This window comes from Micrasema longulum, unplaced genomic scaffold (assembly GCF_059751315.1).
Source record: "Micrasema longulum isolate JH-2025_06_02 unplaced genomic scaffold, ASM5975131v1 h1tg000688l, whole genome shotgun sequence".
In the NCBI taxonomy this organism is placed as follows: Eukaryota; Metazoa; Arthropoda; class Insecta; order Trichoptera; family Brachycentridae; genus Micrasema; species Micrasema longulum.
In genome coordinates, this window is record NW_028277884.1 from 419088 (window position 1) to 439976 (window position 20889).

The following is a 20889-nucleotide window of genomic DNA, read 5'->3' on the forward strand; positions in this document are numbered from 1 at the left end:
AGTCAAAGATGATGGTATTTGAAAGGGGAAGTGAGGTTACTGACTGCATAATAAATGTAAACAATGAATGTCTTGAACAACTAGAATTTGCGTATCTGGCAAGCATGTTTTCAAGAGATGGAAGAGTAGAAAAAGATGCTGAAAGGAGAATAAATTCGGGCAACAAAGTGAACGGCGCACTAAGCACAGTAATAACTAATAAAAATATGTCAATGAAAGCTAAACTGGCAGTGCACAACGAAGTTTTAGTCACAACACTTACGAATGGAAGTGAAACATGAAACTGTCAGAGGAAGGATGAAAGACGAGTGAACGCGGTCGAAATGCAATATCTTAGACGAATGTGTGAGAAATTAATGTATGACATGGTGACGAATGACGAAATCAGGCGAGTATAAATCTGAGTCAGATATAATTGATAAGATCTAAAAAGGTTCTCTGAGATGGTTTGGTTATGTATAACGAATGGATGCAAAAATAATGGTAAAACAGGTATATATATATACTATGACGAGGATGACCAAGGAAGACGTGGCGTGATCAGATAATCCAATATCTTAAGTCTGGTAATGTCAAAAGCAGGCTAAACCGAAAGGCATGTAGGTATGACCAGATGGACGAATGTGAACGAAGCTAGGAATGTATGCCAGAATAGACGTGTGTGGCGATCCATTCTCTCTGCCTACCCGTACGGAGGAATGGCGTGATGGTAGTAGTAGCAACAGACCCTAGAGCAAAAAGCCCTAACAGAAAACGTCAGAATATCATTTGTGGATTATGAATTTTACAAGTTAGGGTAATGACATATTATTCTGTACATATTTTTTGCCGAATAAACTATCGACGTAAAACAAAAGGAATCGTACCCATGAACAAAGACGAAACACAATCGTTCTACCAGCACTAATTCTTACGCTCCGAGCACAGGAGCACAGACGAGGCAGAGGGTCGTCCATTGTTCACCGCTTTCATTATTCCAACTTATAAATTAACTAGAGCCCTGCTTTGTTTATATTCGTCCAATATCTTCACAAATCAGGGACCTAAATTATTGCTATTTTGTCTGCCTTTCATTAGCATGCGAAATTAACTTGAAATAATATTAAAAATAGCACTCCTCTCCTAACCAAAGGTTTTTAAATTTATTTTGTTTAGTGAACATTTAACAAAATGATGTGTGCATACTCTTGCATGCGCGCCGATTATTCTGACTTTTAACATGTCCATCTTCAAGTATTTGTTGGATTTAGTCATGCTATGTCTTTTTCGGTCTTCCTCTATTTCTGCATCCATCAACATTCGCATTATAAATATTTTGAGCCGTTCTTTCTCTGTCCATTCGCTCTACATGTCCAAACAAATACAGAGCTCCTTTCTTGAGTTTGTCGATAGTGCTTACCTTCGCCTTGCATAATGTACGGATCTCAACATTTGTGCATATATCGTACACAGTTTTACCGCACATTCGCCTGAGAGATCGCATTTCGACAGCGTTCAGCCATACATCAGGGTCGGGACCAGGACTCCATTGTGAACTGCTAATTTTGCCTCTTGCGACAGTCATTTATCTGAGGTTGGTATAAGTGCACCGCTCACTCTTTTCCCAGCACTCACCCTCCTTTCAATATATTTCTCAGTCATTCCATCCCTAGTAAACATACTTACCAGATACACGAATTCCTCTACTTGTTTTAGTATAACCCCATTCACAGTGATTTCACATTTAGTCATACTTTCATTTCTTTCAAAAACCATCACATTCGATTTATCGACATTCATCAGCAAATTGCTTCCCTTGCATATATCGTAGACCTTTGTTACCAAAAATTGCAGTTCCTCTTTGTTGTTAGTAAGGAGCACGGCATCATCAGCATTCAAAAGACAATTGACAGTTAAATCACCCATTTTTGCTCCTATTCATAAGCCTTTCTGTTCTTTCATACAATTATCGATATATGCGTTGAACAGCCATAGTTACATCACACATCCCTGTTTGACTCCTTTATGATTGTCCAAACCACGATGTGTATGATCCATTTACCCTAATACATGCTGTGCTTTCTTTATAGAGATAAACAATAGCCCGTGTCAGATTTACGCTCACTCCATACTCCGATAACGGGAGTGCTATTCTGAAACGCTCTCGCGGCACGAGCAAACTGTTTACTCGTGTATTTCGTATGTAAATATGTGAGCTAATACGGCTGCGAGAGCGTTTGGAATACCAACCCAGGAAGGTGTTATCGGAGTAAGAAGTAAGCGAAAATTATCTACAAAGCAAAATTAAGTTTTCTGCATGAAAAATAGAATATGTCTACATTTTGTTTGCGTACAGGTTACCGACAAAGAAACTTTAAATTTTCACACGACACATTTCATACATTTTCGTAGGTACGTATACCGTCTCGACATGTTCCGATTAAGATAGCGTTTGTGATCGCGGCCCAGGATAACCTCCAGTTCACAGTGACCTCAATAAATTTAGTCCTAATTAATTTATTTCGAAAACCACCACATTCAATTTATTAGCATTCATCAGCAAATTGCTATTATAAATTAATCATGGACTCGCCTTGATAATGAGAATTTTTCTCTCACCAGCGGGCATTGTCAGTCGAGACTGGCGAACAACTTTTCTCTCCTCAACTTGGAATAATTACACCGCCATCTTGTAAACTTGTAAATCATCCGCTAACAATGGAGCACCCCTTTCGCGACATTTGCTGCCAATTGGAATTTTCTCGAAGTTTCTAGACTGTTCCGTCCCGCCGGGACGCCTACACTGACGGGGCTTGTTGTTCCGAAATGACACATTAGCGTTGTCATAAATTTTCGATTCATTTTTAATGAATTCGACAACAAATAAAATAGGTTATTACAGGGACGATGAGTTATTGCAGTGAAAAAGCATTGTTATTTATATAGAAACGAAAATGTCTTTAAGCGCACTGCGTAGGTACATAATATTAAACCGAAAATAGGAGTAACCTATTATTGAACATGTTTAGAAAAAAAATGTGTATTTATCAGAGTTGTATCGATAGTGAAAGGTTGTGTCTTTTGTTGTAAGCACGTACAATTTTGTGTCAATAATATTACTTCGGTGCATTGGAGAACTACTGTAGCTTAATCCCAAATAACTATCGACGCGGTTAAAAACATGCAAAGCATTTGAGCGACCACAGTGAACAAAAATGAACGTGCTTAAGAAGTTATCGCAGTCATAAGTCGACGCTCGTGTCAGTTTATTTTTTATTTTCCTCGTAAATAAATACAGTTCTTTTGCGAAAAATTGGCGTTTACGATAAAAAATAATCCAATGTATTGCATTTGCAAAATAGTAAGGAGTATCTAATACAAAAAAGTGAAAATTAAATTACAATTACTATGGCGACCGCTTTTCTTGACATTTGGCTTGCCCACCGCCGGCCAAATGCAATAAATAGCGTGATAAATAATAAATAAAAATATAAGTTTTTGAATATTTTCTATATTTACATGGGTGAAATTTAAATATGTGATTGCGCAGCAGGATTATGCGTCGCGAAACGTAAATATTTTGACATTTATTATTAGGTGTTCACGGATGTTCCATTGTGATCGCGAATACGATAAACAACCATGGTGAGAAATTGTTATCACTTCGATAGTTATTTGTGATTGAGCTACTGGTTATTTATTACTGGACATAGAGGGAAGATCGTTCGATAGGTTTTCTATTTTTGGTTATTATTTGTTTTTATTGAATTTTTGTTAGTCTTCTTTTTCGCATACCGTAAAAGCATACAACTTGAGACAGTTTTCAACTTCAACTGACTATAACTTTTTATATATTATTTAATATAACGTTTTCAAATTTGAATACAAATTTGAGTCTATGTATCAGGTTACAGAAGCATACCACATGTGTGGACATATTAATATCCTTGAATTTATTTTTTATTTTTTTGTTGTTGTCCCAATTTACCTGCAAATGTTGCAAACATAAGACACAATGAGAATGTCGTAGTTTCCCATGTAGCATTTTACTGCTTTAACCGTGAGACAATAAAAATTGAAAAAATATTCAGTTTCCACGAATAATAATTGTAAATATATCATGCACAGTTAGAGAAATTATATAAAACAAATTTTCAGCATTAAAATGCATGATATAATTTGAAACGTTTACGTCATCAAAAAAAAATCCAATCAAAAACAAAATTATACCTCTTAAAAAAAAACAAATTTAAAACTCGAAATTGAGACTGTGTGTAATTTGAGACATGTAACATTAAACAAATATTAAAATGCATACACTATCTTCACATTCTGTATTTTTCTGTAATAAAATAACTACTGTAGTCGTACTGTACTGTATCTATTTATAAAATAATTTATGTTTCTCCTAATTATTAAACAAAACTATTAGTAGAGATTTGAGACAATTTAAAACTTAATAATTGAGACTTATGCACTTAATTTGAGATATAGTCTCAATTTACCTTAGAAAAAAGAATGCTTTCATTTCTGCGAATTTTCAGTTTCACTCAACCAACTTACGCCGAAAGTGTCAAACATGGCGTTGACTTGTTTACGGAAAAGTGCCTCACGAGATCGTATTATTATATAGATTTAGATCACCACAGAGTTTTGAGGCATATTATGTAATTAAGAAATATTTTTTTATTAAAAATCAATGCCAATTTCTTTAAAAATACCACTTTCTTTGTCTAAATTTTCTCTTGACAGCAATTATACGTTCACAAGCAAAAAATTTGGAAAGACACTGCCAGTGCTGCCTGAGTAGCAATGGTACCACATGTAATATTATGTGCCGCGGAAGTTTCGTCTCAAATTACATTCAAGTCTCGTGTTGTATACTTTTACGGTATCTGTTCATTAATTAATTTATTAACGGACATTGTCCATTTAAACAATTCATAGGGTATTAATATTACAATATAAGAATAGTTAAAAACATTTTTTTAAAAAGAAAAGAAGCATTGATAAATATAAGGGACATCGAGACAAGATATGGACTATTTATTTATTGCTAGTTTGTAGTACTTCATTGTTTCTCAACCTACGAGTTGGAATATGAAATTTTACTTGTCCCAGTAATGATGGAACATCGATTATACCATTTAGTATGGAGTCAATATTAGTTGTACGTTTTTGTAGACTAGAAATATTTAACATTGACTCTATGTAGAGTGATATATCTGCTGATATCAGCATAAGAATAATTAACTCTCCAGTCCAAGCATCCACGCTACTTTTCGAAGCGAGCGATGTTGGACTGATTCAATGTGATTTATGCAATTCACATAGAATGGAGACCAGACCACTATTCTAGGAGGCATATTCTAGAAGACGGCGAACAGTTGAGCAATAAAGAGTTTTGATAGTGCGGACATTAGTAGGATATTCTGTTATTGAAGCCAAAAAGTGATGAATTCAAAAATTTATTGGAACATGGTTATAACACAAGGTTCACACAAAATGAAGGTTTAGTGATTCCAAAGACAAGCAAGAAATATGGGACAAGAACTTTAAAGTATGTGGTTCCAGTTATGTTCAATTTGTTACCAAACAATCTAAAAAATGGCACTACCAAAAGTGACAAGGGCAAAATAATAGACTGGCTATTCGATCAGGAGTTTATATATTAAAAAAATATATAATATTTGTAAATATAGATATATATAAAATAGATTTTATAACTAAGTAATATTCTCATGGATGTTTATGTGTGTATATGTATGTTCATATGTATGTATGTATGTATGTGTATATATGTGTATATATGTATGTGTGGATATGTATCTGTGCATGTACGGGTATAAATATGTATGGATATGGATGAGGATGATATATAGATATAGACTTACATATAGATATAGATATAGATTTAGATATAGATATAGATTTAGATATAGATATGGATATGTTAATAAATAATGTTTTTAATAAAATGCTTTGTGCCTATTAAATATGTAACACTTCTGTTTAAAATTTTGGTACTCCGGTTCTGTATTTATTTATTTATTATCTTAAAATTGCGTTATCATTCACTTATTTTTTGCTTTTTTTTTACATCTTCTAAATATTTTTTTGAAAGCATAAATTACATGTACTTTTTTTCGCTCCCTATATCTAAGTTAGTAGTAATTATTATTATAAAACCATGTAGGACTATCATATGATTAATTGTAAAGGATCTTTACCGACAAGCCATATTCGTTGGCTTGGTGAGTCCTGTAAAAAAAAAAATGTTTAAAAAAACTAAAATGTAACATTGTATGTAAATAATAAATAAAATAAAAAAATAAAATAAGTAATTTCAGTGATTTATTTACTTTATTATATAGATAGATGAGAGCATATAACGAGCATATAGATGCTCGTTATATGTCAGTTTATATCTTATTGTCCTCTCTTCATGCTTCCTTGTCCTAATCCCGCTCAATTTACAATAACTTGGTTACTGTTCTTTAAAAAAAAACAAAAGTGTATTTTCTTTGATTATTAAAAAGTATATACATGAAAATAATATTTTTATATGTGTAAACTTATATGTATTTATATAATATGTAATACATTTTCTTTACTAACTTTGTATACTTTGTGGAAATCTGTTATTGGTTCTGAGTTTATACACTATATCTGTTTGTTTACTATAAATATGTATGTAGGACTGTTGATTTCCCAAATAAAATAAAACAAAATACACTTATATGTTTATAAATTTGTATAAACCACTTTAATTTTGAGTTACACTTCGACCGGTTTCGAGGTTACTACCTCATCGTCAGGAATTTAACTAACTTATAAGAATTTAACTAATCACACGCGTTGCTATTTATGTTATAAAATATTTTTGAAAGAGACAGAAAAATGAAAGAAAGGGAGAGAAAGGAGCTAAAATGAATCATGAAGTTAGTTTAATTCCTGACGGTGAGGTAGTAACCTCGAAACCGGTCGAAGTGTAACTCAAAATTAAAGTGGTCTATACGAATTTATAAACATACTAGCTGACCCGACAGACGTTGTTCTGTCCGAATGTTGGCTTGCCTGCTATTAGTTTGGAATATACTCTTTACTGATAAATAGGTGTCTAGGTTCTTGTTTGTGATTAAATTCCAAAACTAAAAATTGATAATATTCAAATATTGAATTTAAGTAGGTACCTAGGTACTTGTTTATGGTTGAATTCTAAAACATAAAATAAATATTTTTTTCAAATATGGCATTCTTTTTGCAAACGTCAAACTCCGGTCTTCTCACCAACAGAGGGGTGTATTTATGTAGGAATACGATTTTTAAAAATGTACTGAATTTAATATTATTTTAATATTACCGAAAATCCAGTAAAAAGAAATAAATGGGTGGAAATTAAAAGGAATTTGAGGAAAGAATGTGATTGAAATCCACAAAAAATAAATGCAGTTTGTAAACATTTAAAAACAAACTTTTTTTTACACAAAAAACCAACATCTTTCCATTTTTTTGTAAATGCATTCTCCTCGAATGCAACCCTGGTAGATCGATGAATAAAACATTTATGCATCTTACTTATTTTTTACATATTATATTGAAGATTTTAATATCTACGAACACGCACAGCGCAAAGCTCTATATTTCTCTGAAAACCGCACGTAAATCGGTTAAGCCACTTAAGAAGAGTTCAGTGACATCACACGTACATAGGAATTATTTTATATAAAAATAAGTGTAAATAATACCACTAAAGAACACCAAGGAGTTTGTCTACCCCGGGAGCAAAATAACGTGGGACGGTCGGTCTAAGAGCTAGGTCGACAGCCGTATACATCAAGCTAGACTTGCATTTAATAAAAGGTCAAAAATAATAGAATCAAATAATATAGACCTAAAACTAAGAATATTCTAATCAAGACCTATGTATGGAGTATCTTGATGTATGGCTGCGAGACATGGTGCTTTTCCGAAAGAGATAAACGGAGACTAGAGGCTTTTGAGATGTGGTCATATACAAGACTACTAGGAATTTCCTGGAGAGACCACATTACAAATGAGGAGGTTCTCCAAAGAATCGAAGGTGGAAGGCACCTGCTCAGGACCTTGTCCGAAAGGCGAGCGAGATGGATCGGCCATGTAATACGTCAAGAAGGCCTCCTGCATGTCATGATGGAGGGGATGACCGAGGGGACAAATTCTAGGGGACGCCCACGCCGAGAGTACCCGGAGGACCTATTAGAGGACGTGCGCTGCTCATCATATGTTGACTTTAAAAGAGCCGCACAAGACAGGGAAGAATGGAGGAGAAGAATGAATGTAATTGCTGCCAGCCAATCCCAGGATTGAGGCCAGAGAAGAAGAAGTGTACAATATCAAACTACAAAGTGAAAAATGTTTTTTATAACAATAATATAAAGTAAAATAGTCCAAAACAACTCCGAAATTTCTGATGGATATCAATTTTGGAGTTTGAAAATTATAATAATGATCATGGAATGATGATATATTTACAGTCCGCAATACGTAATGGATTAAACAGCTCGTAAAGTAATGCTGGCTTCGTCGCAGCAATGTTTATTTTTGTTTTAAATAGTTCTTAATCACATTAAAATAAAAGTATTAAGGTACGTTGTCCATGGCATGACATTCCCCTACACGGCACGGGGACAGGTGTATTTACGTTGCACTTCTGTGACATGCAATTAAATGTTGCACTAAATGAATTAGGGGGACTCTTATTTCCATGCAGTTCGCTGGCAGAGCAGTAAATTATGTAGCATTCCTGCACTAAAGTTCCCAGCGCCGCGGGAGTACATAAACCATTTGCATTTAGCGGTCTGGACTAAACATGCAACCTAAAGATGCCTACATACTACATACTCGTATATAGTACTGCAGGAAGAGTTTTTCGAAGGGAAATTATGAAATTTTCTGCGTAAACCTTTTGCGTTTTTAAAAAATATTTATTATATTTGCATACCGTACGTCAGTGGTTCTGAACCTTTTTGAAGTCAGGGAGCACTTTTGATCATTAGCGAAATTCGCAGTACACGAAAACCAAAGATTAAAAAAACATGGAAAGATAACTCTCATTAAAAATAAAACTGATTATTTTGTTACAGATAAGTTAATTAAAAAATACATAAATACTCCAATGAAACTTTTTGTGGCGAAAATGATTTAATGTGACACCTGAGCTTGTCGGCTTTTACAAATTTTAGCTACTCTCATTTCTTCATCCAAATTGCTAAGTTTTTCGCGTTTCTTCGTTTTAATATTGGTTAATGTCGAGAAACCTAGCCCACTCAAGAATGAGGTTGAAAACTGTAATATTTTTTTAAGTTTTTATTTTAAAAAAATATATTTATTAATCCTTACGGATTATTACATTCATTTCACAAAAATAATAAATACATTTTTTATTCGTACTCTGTTGTTCAAAATAATATTTTTACGTCTTTTGAAAAGTTTGTCCGAGTCTTTTGTTTTGTTTTGTCTGGTAGTTTATTGTATAATTTCAGTCCCTGGTTTATTAGTCTCGACTGTCCTAGTCTTGTTTTAGAAAGTTGTGTTTAATATTTTTCTGATATTCTCGTATTATGTCCATGTTGACTACAATTTTTTACAAGTTTAAGTTCTTCGTCTACAATTACATCAGTGGCTAATTTATCAATTTTTTTAAATGATTCTAGATGAAAGAGTTCAGTTATATTAAATTGCTGAGTTTGTTGAAAAGGTTCTCTAGTTGCAGTTAGATAGCGAATGTAATATACTAACTATATATATCGGGTTGTAGTCCTGTGGCTAGTGTCTCGTACTCGCGGACCAAAGGTCTGTGGTTCGAATCCCACTCTACCTAAACTTGATTCCATTTTCTAATCGTGAGTTATTTACAACTCGTTAAAAATGGCCCTCAAAATTAAATATTTGGGTAAATCATAAGAACGCAAATATTTCTTAAAAAAAAAAAACTTTAATATTTTATTTTGTTGTCTTTGTAGTCTGTTGATGTCATTTTTAATTAATGATGCACTTATATTATAAACAGTATACACACACGGAATCGAAATAAACACTCAAAAGGTTATTTAATCACAGGGTCTGTCTATAAGCTATATAAACCCAATAACGCAAGGGGAATCTTCTGCGCGCTGAACTGAAAGATTTAAGAATGGGAGCAAAAATGAGTGGTATAACTGTTAACTGTCTTCTATATGTGGATGATGCCGTGCTTCTTGCTAGCAGCAAAGGAGACCCGCAACTCTTGGTAACAAAAGTTTACGATGTATGCAAGAAAGGCGATTTGCTTATGAATGTTGATAAATCGAAAGTGATGGTTTTTGAAAGGGATGAAAATATAACTAAATGTGAGATCAGAGTGAACGGAGATATTCTGAATCAGGTCGAAGAATTTGTGTATCTGGGAAGTATGTTTACTTAAAAAACTTAAAACCCACTTGTTCTCCAAATCATTTGAATAAATCCGTAGCACGTGACAACAAAATAAATTGTTTTAATTAAATTACAAATTTAAAAGCTTCAATTAAATTAACTTAACAATAGAATCACCATGTAAAGCGCCCTTGAGGTATTTTATTACGAAAATGGCGCTATATAAGTTATCCACAATAAATAAATAGAGACCGTGAAAGATATTGAAAGGAGGGTGAGTGCCGGGAACAGGGTGAACGGTGCACTAAAATCTACTTAGGCAAACAAATGTTTATCGCAGGAGGCTAAACTAGCAGTTCACAACGGAGTTCTAGTTCCAACTCTAATGTATGGGAGCGAAGTATGAAATTGGAAAAATAATGATGAAAGTAGGTTGAATGCTGTCGAAATGCGATCCCTCAGGCGAATGTGTGGTGAAACGATGTGTGATAGGTGCACAAATGTCGAGATCCGTGAAGTGTGTAAGGCTGAGACATGCATTATCGACCGAATCAAGAAAGGGGTGCTGCGTTGGTTTGGACATGTAGAGCGAATGGACATCGAAAGCACGGCTAAAACAATGGACATTTCTTAGACATTTTAACTGGAGATGCAGGCATACCGATCTCAATTATATAGTCTTCCTGCAAAAAAACACCTCTTGCTCACTTTAGAAGATCGCCGTCTACTGTTGGAGATGGGGGTGCTTCATGACATATTTGGTAGACGCCTTGATAGTCCGGCTCTTTTGTCGGAGTTATCATTAAATGTCCCCGGCTACCGCACCCGTCACACGTCGAGCTCTCTATTTCATGTGCCAGCAGTTCGTACGATCTATGCCCAGAACTCTCCACTTATACGTTTTGCTAGTGAATATAATTTGAACTTTCCCCTTATTGATCCATTTGATTGTATAAAAATTACATTTAAAATGCGCGTCTTAAAACATACTTTTTTGTCTTATACTTAGTTTCAATAATGAAGTCTTATTTTATCTTATTTTATTTTATTATATTTTATCTCTAATTCTTAATATTTTAAATATATTTATATTTTCGACACTAGACACTTGTGCAATATTTACACACATGTCCACCCTCATTCCAATATAACACCCACTCACCCACCCTCTCACTCACTTACGCTCACACAAACACACTAGTATGTATTGTACGTGTATTTAATGTATTTCTGTGGATATCTGTCATTGGTTTTATTCTCTGTATATTTTTATTTGTTATATTTTTGTCACATGTATTACTGTTGATATCCCCAATAAATAATAATAAAAAAGGATCTACTACGCGAATGTTGATGGGATCCGGGGCACCAATTATTACACAACGGGTGTTTTTATTCAATACTTCGCATTTTTTTTGTCAGCGTGAATAAATTCATATCGATTACAATTTTATAAAGGTACCTAACTAACTTTGAAGGCTTTTACCTAAATTGCACGCTAATTAACCGCTCAGAATTTTCCAACGACTGTAACGCACTCAAAGAGAAACTCGGCGAAGTTCTATGTAAAAACAGCTTTTACGTAGGTACGCGAAGCTTTGATATTATTTTTAACTACGGCTCCCTAGAGGAGGCTGTGTATGTGTATAAAGGGAGTGTCACACAGATCCGAAAACCGAATAAAAAATCGCGCAAAAATCTAAACAAAATTGTTGGCAAGATATATCATAGTTAATTAAATAAATTATAAACAAAGATAAGTAATAAAAATAATACGACCTCACTGGGGTGGGTACCCGTGCCGTGGACACTAAACATACATAAAAAAAAATTACATGTGAGAATAAACAAAAAAGACTAATTATACAAAGATAATTAACAAAATGTTCAGACAGTTTTAACCACTATGTATTTAAATTATATTTAATTTATGTGCACCTATATTATTTATATTAAAAAACGCACTATAAGAATAAAAACATAACATAAACTATACATTTGTGGAGCAGTTAGTTGGTTTGGGCGAATGGGACAATCCATTTTATTTTTACCCAGCTCCGCTATCTATTTTTTATAGCCTTTTTGAACATTTTCTCATTTCTAATTCTTTTAATAGACAGTATATCCCATAAACAAGTTCCGTTTGACAAATTGAAGAAAATAAGTGGGGGTTTCCATGAAAATGCGACATGAATTTTAAGAAAATAAAACTTTTTGTCAGCGTTACTGGATAAGACGCTTGAATCACGCACGTTCCGGGTTCAATTCCCGGTGAGAACACAAAAATTAAAATGTGATTTTACTGTAATTGACCACTGTAATTGGGCCTCCTGGCCTGTTGTGATGAAAAAAATTAATAAAGAATTTTAAAAAATGTATTATTAAGTTTACGGTTCCTCGTCTGAAGATTCCGAGGTTGATATTCCATTATTAAGCAAAGGAAAAAAAAACAATTTTAATATGACCCAAGTTAATTATGTTGACATTGACCCGTTATTTATTTATTTATTAACTAAACGGCACAAGTGCCCTTTACAATATAAAATATAAAATTATAATGAGTTCAGTTATATGAAAATAAAAAACAATATTACTACTACTACTGCTGCTACTATCATCACGCCAGTTTCCCGTAGGGATAGGCAGAGAGAATGGACCGCCACACACGTCTATTCTGGGATACATTCATAGCTTCTTCCGCATTCATACATCTTGTCGTACATGCCCTTCGGTTCTGTCTGCTTTTGACATGTCCAGACTTAAGATTTTGGTTTATCTGATCATGCCACGTCTTTCTTGGTCGTCTTCGTCTCACGTTACCGTTAATTTTCGCCATATTTACTTGTTTTACCATTCTTTTGTCATCCATTCGTTCTACATGAATAAACCATCTCAGAGACCCTTTCTTAATCTTATAAATTATACTTGACTCAGATTTACACTCTCGCCTGATTTCATCATTCGTAACCCTGTCATACATTGATTTCCCATATATTCGTCTAAGAGATCGCATTTCAACCGCGTACACTCGGCTTTCATCCTTCCTCCGCCATTTCCATGTTTCACTTCCATATATAAGTGTTGGGACTAAAACTCCGCTGTGCACTGCTAGTTTAGCTTCGATTGACATATTTTTATTAGTAACTACTGATTTTTTTTAAAGAACACAATATTAAAACATGGGAATATAAAAATAAAAATAACATGAAAAATATATATTCATATAATATATGATAAATACATATTATGTATCTCAGTATACAAAATATATAAAAAAAGTCTGTATATTATGAACATAAAAGTTAACAACAGATCATTAAAATAAGTAGCTTTTGCAAATTAATAATTAATTGTTACTATAGAACATTATAACATATTTATAAAAGGATGATTTGAATAAACAGAGACTCTAGTTAAAAATGACGATATGAGATGTAAGAAAATGTAATAAAAAAATGTTTTAATTAAACAATGTTTGATTATGTCCAAATGCGTGCAGACTGGCTTGATTTCCTCCCTAGGGAGTTGTTCGTATATAAATTTATTTCAACAGAGAGGGAAAAAGTTTTCGAGAAGGGAATATGGAAGTCTAGGCATTTACAGGGCTTATGACCTGTCATTGGCTGGTTTAAGTGGCCACTTTACACACTGTGTAACATTTACCATTCTGCCCATGTTTGAACAACTCCCTAGGGAGGAAATCCAGCCAGTCTGCAAGCATTTGGACATAATCAAACATTGTTGAATTACTACCTGGTAAAAGTAGAAGTATAAAAATTGGAAAATTGTTTCCAGGCGTTGCCTAGTAGGTGATTTGGTTCAGCCGGATGAATCTCACCCACGTGATAAAGGTTTCAGCTCTTTTACTTCACAAAAGTCAACAGATGGAAGAGTTGAGGAAATGTGGATGTTCAAACATGGGCAGAATGGTGAACGTTACACAGTGTGTAAAGTGGCCACTTAAACCAGCCAATGACAGGCCACAAGCCCTGTAAATGCCTAGACTTCCATATTCCCTTCTCGAAAACTTTTTCCCTCTCTGTTGAAATAAATTAAAAGTTTTAATTAAAATTTGAAAAATAAATAAGCTATAATTGAATCAGATTTTTGTGATTTGTTCAAAATAATGTAAAATGGATTTTGCCGGGTGTGCAAATAGTACCCTCTCTTGTTTATTGTAATATAAATTATTTTCTGAAGTCATTTACGCTGTACCCCAGATCTGGGAGGGCCCAGTGGACGTTAAAATGATATGTTTTCAATGTCAGAAAGTTATATTATAATAATGGAATAACTGGCAAGCTTGTTTGATTTATGAAACAACTTACAAACAATAGATTAAATATGAAATTTATTTACTCACTAACGTCTATATCATAATAGCAACGAAATTAATTGTTTTTTTAAATCATTGCTCCACACCAATAAAAACAAAATTTTTACTTATCAAATTAGATCTGCATTAAGATGGCGAATATTGAGTAAGGTAAATCAAAAACTGCAAATACCGATAAAAACGTATAAAATTGATTTATAACAATTAATTTACATAAATTAATTAATCACGCGTCGCGAGCCCCGGGCAATGGGATCACACTCATGACGATGTGATCACAGCAGATAACGAGAGGATGAAAGGCGAGTTTCTGGCGCCTCCAAACCAGAACTAGCCAGCTAAGAGAAGGTAACCCCGATAGAAAAATCCACCAGAGAAGGGAACGGAAAACCACTCTGATCATCTTTTCCCAGGAATCACTATGGCAAGTACATCCAACAAGCGGTTGTCCTGATGCCCAGGATCAAGATGCTTTCGCTATAGTGATCGCCAACTTCGGGGGACCTGACAAGGCACCGCAAGAAGAAGAATATAAAGTGTAAAACAGATAAATTAATTAAACCTAATTTTAGTGTTATCTTTATATATATAATTCTTCTGTAAGTGTGATGTCACCGCACTCCTCCTAAACGGCTTTACCAATTTACGGGCGGTTTTCAGAGAAATATAGATCTTTACGCTGAGCGTGTTCGTAGATATTTTTTTTTTTAATTGAATATGTAAAAAAGAAGTTAGAAGCATAAATGTTTTATTAATCGATCTACCAGGGTTGCATTCGAGGAGAATGCATTTGCAAAAAAATGAAAAAATGTTGTTTTTTTGTGTGTAAAAAAGTTTGTTTTTGAATGTTTACAAACAGCATTTGTTTTTTGTGGATCTCAATCAGATTCTTTCCTTAAATTCCTTCCTTATAATTTCTACCGATTTATTTCTTTTTATTGGATTTTTGGTAACACTAAAATAATATTAAATTCAATACATTAAAAAAAAACGTATTTCTACACAAGTACACCCCTTTGTTGGTGAGACGACCAGAGTTTGAGGTTTGCAAAAAGAATGCCATATTTGAAAAAATATTTATTTTATGTTTTGGAATTCAACCATAAACAAGTACCTACTTAAATTCAATATTTGTTTACTGTGAACAATTTTTAGTTATGGAATCAAATTACAAACAAGTATCTAGATGAAAAGTATTTTTCAAAGATAATAGCAGGCAAGCCAACGTTCGGGCAGGACAACGTCTGTCGGGTCCGCTAGTTATAAGTAAAACTGAAAACAATTGTCATTTTTTCATTAAACACGCGCAGTAAAGATTTTAAATACAGTCTTTCCTTTCAAGTCGAATATTATTACATGCAACCAATAAGGGTCTTAAAATTAACGTTTTTGTCAATATTGTCGAGATGGAGTTCCATCAAAAAAAGATAGATCAATAAGGGTTCCATGGCCAAAAAAAATAGGATCCTCTGCCTAGAGGGTTGAATCTAGTCTTGGTCTACAAAAAAAAATGACAAACTCAAGATATTGTTGTAAGTCATAACCTTTATTCATTAGCACACAGAAGAGATATTTTTGATCAGATCCTGCTTTACAAAATTTTAAATAATAAATTTAATTCCCGACAACTAATTCATTTACTTGCTTACCGTGTCCCCTCCAGACCAACTAGACTGTCTGATATTTTCTATATTCGTAAAATTAAAACTTATCATCGGAAACATTCTACCATCCCTCGTATATGTGAGGCATTTAACGAGAATTTTAAGTCTTGATTTATTTAACACTCCATACAATACGTACAGAAGAGAATCAATAAACTTGATTCAGAATAACAGAGAATAGACGTTTGGTCTCTTTTCTTGCTCTTAATCATGAAATCAAATGCAATTTTCCATTCCTTCTTTCCTTCAATCATCCTCCACCACTCCTTATCAATTCCCTTCTTTACCTTCCTGCTATCTCCTTGTTTTGTCTATATTTCTTGTATTTTAATAATATAAAGTAAATTTATTATTTATCTAGTTTAAACCGCTTTATTGTAGTATAATTTAGTGAATGCATACTATTGGATGGCAGGCCCTACTATGTATACATTGTTTTAATAGTTTTTATTTGTATTCATTTAACCTGTACATCTGTTTGTATTCGAAATGAATAATAAAAAAAAATGTGATTAGATATTTGATCCGTATATAACAGATTCAAGAGTGTGCAGTTTTCCTATTAGCGTTCCCGTTAAGGTCCAGATGGGTGTTAAAGTGTAAGTTCAAAGTGAGAAATAAAGTTGTTAGCAAATACTTCAAGCTTCAAACAGCGCGTTGGAAAGCCTGTGTCCGGGCGGATTGAAGATTATAGTTCTGTGGGTAAAATATAACCAAAACACTGAACAACCAACACAACATAACCGGTGTTGTACGATAAGGCACTGCACGGTAAAAACAAATGCAGCGCATCTCAGTCATCCGCAACGGGAAGGCGAGGCGATCAGTCTTACGCTTCAGGCGTCAAACGTCTACCCTCCCTGGAATCAAGGGGGTTCGCCAGTAGCTCATTTACAAGTAACTATCGACGTGCTAATAAGCGACGTGATAACAATTTCTCACCATGATTGTTTATCGTATTCCCAATCACAATAGAACACCCAATATTAAATGTCAAAATATTTACGTTGCGCGACGCATAATCCTGCTGCGCAATCACATATTTTAATTTCACCGTTGTTAAAATGGAAAATATTACAAAACTGCTATTTCTATTTATTTATTTATTATTTATCATGCTATTTATTGCATTTAACCGGCGGTTGGCCACCTCAATATTAGCTGTGTATAAAGTTGAGCCATCTTGTTGGAACCACATGTTAATCAATCCCAAAGCATCCAATTTTGTGGTCAAAAAGTTATCAATCTTGTTACTATTACGTTCTCCAGTAACAGAAACTACAACGCTACGTTCATCTTTAAAAAAAGAAAAGGCCAATGATTCTTTCAGACCACATACCGCACTTTCTAAGACAGCATCGATGTATTTAGCTGATCTTCTCGTACGTTGTGACCAAATCTTGTGCTTATCTGCTTCAGAGCCCATATCTTCAAAATCTCACACCAAACAATAAATAGTGTGTTTTGATGGCACATTATTTCTACCCAAAATTTCTCGTGATTTTCTAGTTGTCATAATAATTGAACGTATTTACGCAGAAAGCAGCCAGCCATAGCAAAGTGAAACTGAGATAGTAGTGCTTTTGAGAAAAGAGTGATTAATTAAATGTACGCAACAGTTGGAATGTTTTTGACTTTAATAAATGATAAACAATGAAAACATTTTTTTTAGACTACAAACAAAATGTATCAGACCAGTTTCAATGATTTTTAAAGTATCGTAAGATTTTTCTAGTGCTGTTGGTGTTTCCGCCAAATTGAGAAATGCCATATTCTGATCGACACCTTTTTAGAAGCTGATTAAAACAGTTTTTTGTATGAAAGCGGTCTGGCTGTTTTTTAGCAGAATATATTACTGACCATACTTTACTACCCAAATGTGCTCCTCGTAACGAGCTTAGGTCATGGGCCAGGAAGCAGAGCGTTATGCTCTGGCGAAAAGGACCTGGTCAGCACCATGCGAAGAAACTGATAATAGGATCCTCGCCAAGGTTTGCCTTTGACCAAATAAGGCTCAGCCGAAATCAAGTGAAGGTTATCACTAGAGCCCGCCCAGGGCACTGCAGATTAAACAAACACCCTGCTAGAATGAACCTTTCCGAAACTTCTAGATGTTGGTTCTGCAGTGCAGATGAGGAATCACCCATACACATTCTATGTTAATGTTACGCTTAACACCATAAAAGGAGCCTTATCTTCAGGGCACCACTGGTTAAACCTGAGGATATTAAAGAGCTCGCTTCCTACTTAATATTAATATCTACGTCTAAAGGAAAAGTTATTTTACATTTTTATTTTTATTTTTATTAATATCCCTACAGAGATGAGGTAGAATTTTTTCAAATTCAGGATTATGGATATTCGAGCGTTTACAGGGCTTATGACCTGTCATTGGCTGGGTTAAGTGGCCACTTTACGTACTACAACATTCCCCATTCCGCTTATTAGCGAATATCGACACAGGTAACATTTTTGATTTTTGTATATATGTTATTAAATGAGAAACCATTCACAAGCGAGTTGGAGCGCCATCTATGTATTGATATTGAAGTTAAGTATTTTTAATTAGCATATTACTTTATTTTATGTATTTAAGACTCTTCCGAGTTAAATTAAGTACTAGTAATCGCCTGCAGATGACTCTGCAATTTATTTTTACTTATATTTATTATTATTATACATTTGCGGTCGCAGGCCCTACGGCATGGAATGCTCTCCCAGTAGAAACTGTGAGAGTGAAGTGATGTTTCGGAAGAAACTTAAAACCCACTTGTTCTCTAAATCATTCGAATAAATTCTTAGCATGTGGTAACAAAGTACATTATTTTTCTTAAATTAAAAAGTTAAAATTTAATTGATATCTTTATATAATCAACTTGTAAAGCGCCCTTGAGGTATTATATTACGAAAATGGCGCTATATAAGTTATCCATAATTATTATAATTATTAACGGATCTGGGCTTGGAGGGGAAGACTGAGCAAAATGTAAACTCTCGCCTTCCACACAGTAGCCAGGGTCTTTATAGACCTGGGGTTGGAGGGCGAGAACTAATCACGGGGACCAGTCACAATAGGTCTTCACAGGTCGCAGTGACGTCAGCTGAATAGCACTGACCCCCATCTCTAAGAATAGGAATACTGCACCCGATAACAACAATATCTCTTTTTTTCAGAATTCTGGAATGGCTGCTTTCTTGCCTCGCTTGGAAATGTTTTCACGATTAAAACACATTGGTTTATCGAGTATTTTTCCATAATGAATTTTCCACGTCTATACTTCACGACAGCTAAATGTAAACCCTCCGCTCCGGCAAACATCCTGAATAATAATGATTTATCGGGTTAATGCGTCTGAGGAAGTATTGTTACCAAATAAATAATAGCCCACCCATAAATACGTGTTGCATCTATTAAAAGTTCATTTTTCTTCGTTTCTCCATCCGCTGATACAAACGGCGGAATTTGAATACAAAACACAATCTAGGGCTTTAGTAGTACTTAAGACAACATGTAAAGTTTGTAATATTCTAACAAAGTGAAAACTTTTACTGAGAGCAAAGCGCAAAAACACAAAACGCGACACGCTTCTCATCTTCCTACCATCCCAGTTTCCAGTTGAGCATACACCTCTTGTTCCCCTTATCGTATAGTGAAGGAGCTACGTAGTCGCAAGACACATGTCGTATAGGGAACATGGCGCGCGTAGGAAATACGGCGCGCGTTGGCAATATGGCACATAGCACATATAGGGAACATAAAATGATTATACATTTGTTGAAATAATTTTGTTTTTTTTGTGTTAGAAGAAGAGTAGTAAGCAAATACATGTAGATAGGAGAAATAATTCACTTATTTGTCCACTGTTTCTTTTATCTTTATGTATATAATTCTTCTGTACGTGTAATGTCACTGAACTTTGAAATGCTTAAAAAACGGCTTTACCGATTTACGTGCGGTTTTCAGCGAAATGTAGATCTTTGCGCTGCGCGTGTTCGAAGATTTTAATATTTCAATCGAATCTGTAAAAAAAAGTTAGAAGCAAAAAAAAATTTTGCATCGACTTACCAGGGTTGCATCCGACGAGAATGCATGTACAAAAAAAGGAAGGATGTTGTTTTTTGTGTTTGAAAAAAGTGTGTTTTTGAATGTTTACAAACAACATTCGCTTTTTATGGTTATGGATCCCAATCAGATTCTTTCCCAACTTTCCGTATAATTTCTTCCCATTTATTTCTTTTTACTAGATTTTTATAAACTGACGCATTCATGAATTAAGCGCACCCCTGTTGGTGAGAAGAGCTATGTTTGACATTTGCAAAAAGAATTCTATATTTGAAAATGAATTATTTAGTGTATTGGAATTCAACCAAAAACAAGTACCTAGGTGCCTACTAAAATTCAATATTTGAATATTAATAATTTTTAATTTTGGAATTCAACCATTAAAAAGTACCTAGGTACCTACTTACCAATGAAAAGTTACAACATCTTTTTACGTTTATCCGAACGGTTTT